The sequence below is a fragment of the Arachis duranensis genome, chromosome 7 (assembly GCF_000817695.3).
Source record: "Arachis duranensis cultivar V14167 chromosome 7, aradu.V14167.gnm2.J7QH, whole genome shotgun sequence".
Lineage (NCBI taxonomy): Eukaryota > Viridiplantae > Streptophyta > Magnoliopsida > Fabales > Fabaceae > Arachis > Arachis duranensis.
The window spans coordinates 59,479,042-59,483,796 of record NC_029778.3 but is presented as its reverse complement, the minus strand read 5'-3'; the positions used below and the strand labels follow the sequence as shown (position 1 = coordinate 59,483,796).

Sequence of the window (4,755 nt, the reverse complement as noted above, 5' to 3'; positions counted from 1 at the left end):
CATCCATTCAGACTCTAAGAAATCATGTTGACTTACTGAGTCAACATTTTATTCTGAGCCAATATGGCATTCAGAGTATCAATTTCAAGAACTCCCTTCCTCTAAGGCGTCCCATTACTCACAAAATTCCTCTCAGATGTGTACATGAATTGGTTATTTGCAACCATATCAATGAGTTCTTGAGCTTCTGCAGGCATTTTCTTTAGGTGAATGGATCCACCTGCAGAATGGTCCAGTGACATCTTAGAAATCTCAGATAGATCATCATAGAATATATCTAAAATGGTCCACTCTGAAAGCATGCCAGAAGGACACTTTTTGGTCAACTGCTTATATCTTTCCCAAGCCTCATAGAGGGATTCACCATCTTTTTGCTTGAAGGTCTGAACATCCACTCTAAGCTTGCTCAGCTTTTGAGGAGGAAAGAACTTGGCCAAGAAGGTCGTGACCAGCTTATCCCAAGAATCCAGGCTATCTTTACGTTGTGAGTCCAACCATGTTCTAGCCTTGTCTCTTACAACAAAGGGGAAAAGCATTAGCCTGTAGACTTCAGGATCTACTCCATTAGTCTTAACAGTATCACAGATCTGCAAGAATTCAGTTAAAAACTGATAGGGATCTTCTGATAAAAGTTCATGGAACTTGTAGTTCTGTTGCATCAGAGTAACTAGTTGAGGCTTCAGCTCAAAATTGTTTGCTTCAATGGCAGGGATTGAGATGCTTCTTCCATAAAAATTGGAAGTAGGTGTAGTATAATCACCAAGCATTCTCCTTGCGCCTCCACCATTGTTATTGGGTTCGGCCATGTCTCCTTCTTTTTCGAGATTCTCTGTAAGGTTTTCTCTGGATTGTTGTGCTTTGGCTTCTCTTAGCTTCTTCTTCAGAGTCCTTTTAGGTTTAGGATCTGCTTCAACAAGAAATTCCTTGTCCTTGCTCCTGCTCATATGAAAAAAAAGAGAATAGAAAAGGAAGAGGAATCCTCTATGTCACAGTATAGAGATTCCTTTATGTGAGTAGAAGAAGAAAAGAATAGAAGAAGGATGAGAAAAATTCGAACACAGAGGAGAAGAGAGGGTTCGAATTTTTAGATGAAGAGAAGAGTTAGTAAATGAATAAATAAATAGAAGAAGATGAGGGAGAGAATTTGAATATTATTTTTGAAAAATTAGTGATTTTCGAAAATTAAGAAAAGAAATAAAAATTAAAATTAAAATTTGAAACAATTAGTTAATTAAAAAGAATTTTGAAAAAGGGTGAGGTGATTTTCGAAAATTAGAAAGAGAGAAGTAGTTAGGTGGTTTTGAAAAAGATAAGAAATAGTAAAACAAACAAAAAGTCAATTAGTTAGTTGAAAAAGATTTGAAAATCAAATTTGAAAAGATAAGTAGTTAGAAAAGATTTTTGAAATCAATTTTGAAAAACGATATGATTTGAAAAAGATATGATTGAGATTTGTTTTGAAAAAGATTTGATTTTTTAAAATTAAAATTAAAAGATATGATTGTAAAATTTAAAGATTGAACCTTTCTTAACAAGAAAGTAACAAACTTCAAATTTTTTAATCAATCACATTAATTGTTAGTAAAGTTTTCACAAATTTTGAAATGAAATTAAGAAAAAGATTTTGAAATTACTTTTTAAAATTTTCGAAAAATAATAAGAAAAATAAAAAGGATTTTATTTTGAAAAAGATTTTGAAAAGATAAGATTTTTAAAATTGAAATCTTGACTTGACTAACAAGAAACAACTAATTTAAAAATTTTTTGACTAAGTCAACCCAAAGATTTCGAAATTTATGAGAGAAATAAGGAAAACCAATGATGCATGCAAGAACACTATGAATGTCAATATGAACACCAAGAACACTTTGAAGATCAAGATGAACATCAAGACTTATTTTTGAAAATTTTCAAGAAAAGAAAAACATGCAAGACACCAAACTTAGAAATTTTTAATGCTTAGACACTATGAATGCAAAAATGCATATAAAAAACAACAAAAAACACAAAACAAGAAAATTTAAAGATCAAACAAGAAGACTTGTCAAGAATAACTTGAAGATCATGAAGAATACCATGCATGAATTTTTCGAAAAAAAATGCAAAAATTTTAAAAACATGCAATTGACACCAAACTTAAAAATTGACACTAGACTCAAACAAGAAACACAAAATATTTTTGGTTTTTATGATTTTATTAATGTTTTTTGGGTTTTTCGAAAATTTATTTTTGGAAAAATGAAAATATATAAAAATAAAAAATAAAAAAATAAAAAAATTTTGAAAGATTTTTGAAAACTTTTTGAAAAGAAAATTAGCTAATCTAAGCAACAAGATGAACCGTCAGTTGTCCAAACTCAAACAATCTCCGGCAACAACGCCAAAAACTTGGTGCATGAAATTGTGATCATCAACAATGGTGCCAAAGACTTGGAGCTCTCAAACGTGAATCACACTTTGTCACAACTTCGCACAACTAACCAGCAAGTGCACTGGGTTGTCCAAGTAATAAACCTTACGCGAGTATGGGTCGATCCCACAGAAATTTTTGGTATGAAGCAAGCTATGGTCATCTTGTAAAGCTCAGTTAGGCGGATTGAAATGGTTATAATGGTTTTCGAATATAACTATAAATAAAGCATAAAATAGAGATAGAGATACTTATATAAATCATTGGTGGAAATTTCAGATAAGTGTATGGAGATGCTTTGTTCCTTCTGAATCTCTGCTTTCCTACTGCTTTCATCCAATCATTCTTACTCCTTTCTATGGCAAGCTGTATGTAGGGCGTAGAAACTCCACCGTTGAAAATACATAAGTGATGGTCCAGGCATGGCCGAATGGCCAGCCCCCCAAAGTCTAAGAACTAAACGTCCAAAGATAGATACCAAGATGTCTAATACAATAGTAAAAAGTTCTATTTATATTAAACTAGTTACTAGGGTTTATCGAAATAAGTCTTAGTGTAGAAATTCACTTTCGGGACCCACTTTGGTGTGTGCTTGGGCTGAGCTTGAGCTTTACATGTGCAGAGGCTTCTCTTGGGGTTAAACGCCAAGTTGTAACGTGTTTTTGGCATTTAACTCTGGTTTGTGACGTGTTTCTGGCGTTTTTCTCCAAAATGCAGCATGGAACTGGCATTGAATGCCAGTTTGCATCGTCTAAGATCGAATAAAGTATGGACTATTATATATTGCTGGAAAGCCCTGGATGTCTACTTTCCAACGCAATTAAGAGCGTGCCATTTGGAGTTCTGTAGCTCCAGAAAATCCATTTCGAGTGCAGGGAGGTCAGGATCCAACAACATCAGCAGTCCTTTGTCAGCCTTCTATCAGAGTTTTGCTCAAGTCCCTCAATTTTAGCCAGAAAATACCTGAAATCACAGAAAAACATGCAAACTCATAGTAAAGTCCAGAAATGTGAATTTTGCGTAAAAAAAACTAATAAAAACATCCCTAAAAGTAGCTAGATCCTACTAAAAACTACCTAAAAATAATGCAAAAAAGTGTATAAATTATTTGCTCATCAATCATCAAGAAATGATATGATAAACCGTACAAAATTTTGGAGATGTCCCTCTTCCAAAAAAGAGGCTTTGGTTTAAGGAGTGGAAGGTGTAAGTAACATATATATCATGCAAATTGTATAAATTATTCTAAGAACAATATTATTTTCTTATGAATATTGTTATGTGGCAACTTAATTATAATTATGTTCATGTTGATGTTTGCGTGACATTAGACATGAATGAGAATTTTGTTGGATTGGATTTAAAATGTGATTGACTGATTGCGTGACACCAGCAGGAGGGTGTTGTGGGGTTTCCATTTGGGGGATGGTTCTCATTATTATGTAGCCAATAAGATAAAGTTCCTCCTGTTTGTTTCATTATTATTATTTAGTTTAATGTGACTTTATGCAAAGTTGCAAACTCTTGCTACTGCATGCTTAAATATATACCTCATCAGTCACTAAATTTGGGATATTATTTAAGTATCATTGATAGTTATGTCTTGTTTGCACATAACAACTTGATGAGTATGGGATGGATAGCTGGATTTAAATTCTTATATCATAGTACCCTTTTTATGTGCATAGCCACTTTATTATTGATGATGATGAGTTTTTTTGGAGGGCTTTCAAGTATAGGACAAGTAAGCGATTTAGCCAAATGATGTTAGATATCCCTGAGGGTGTGGATACAATCCACGAATGGCTAATTCCTGCTTACAAAAAGGTGTTGGAAAGTGGTATGCAAAATTGTGATCACACTTTTCACAACTCCGCATAGCTGACCAGCAAGTGCACTGGGTCGTCCAAGTAATACCTTACGTGAGTAAGGATCGATCCCATGGAGATTGTCGGCTTAAAGCAAGCTATGGTCATCTTGAAAATCTCAGTCAGGCAGATTCAAATGGTTAAGAGGTGTTGATAATTAAAAGATAAATAAAACGGAAAATAAAATACAATTACTTATGTAGTTCCTTGGTGGGAATTTCAGATAAGCGTTTGGAGATGCTTTGTTGCCTCTGAACCTCTGCTTTTCTATTGTCCTCATCTAATCATGCGTACTCCCTCCCATGGCAAGCTGTATGTTGGTGGATCACCGCTGTCAATGGCTACCATCCGTCCTCTCAGTGAAAACATGTCCTTTACGGTTTCCCGCATGGCTAATCAGCTGTCGGTTCTCGATCGTGTAGGAATAGAATACATTTATTCTTTTGCACACTATCACTGCACCCAACAGTCACGAGT

At 34.2% G+C, this 4,755-nt stretch overlaps 1 non-coding gene across 1 annotated transcript; it reads left to right on the top strand.

Annotated features, from left to right (window-relative positions):
- The first annotated feature begins 300 nt into the window (after nucleotides 1-300).
- Nucleotides 301-404, top strand: LOC127740828 (small nucleolar RNA R71). The gene has a single exon (XR_008001684.1). It is a non-coding gene; the product is annotated as a small nucleolar RNA R71 (small nucleolar RNA).
- Nucleotides 405-4,755: the final 4,351 nt, after the last annotated feature.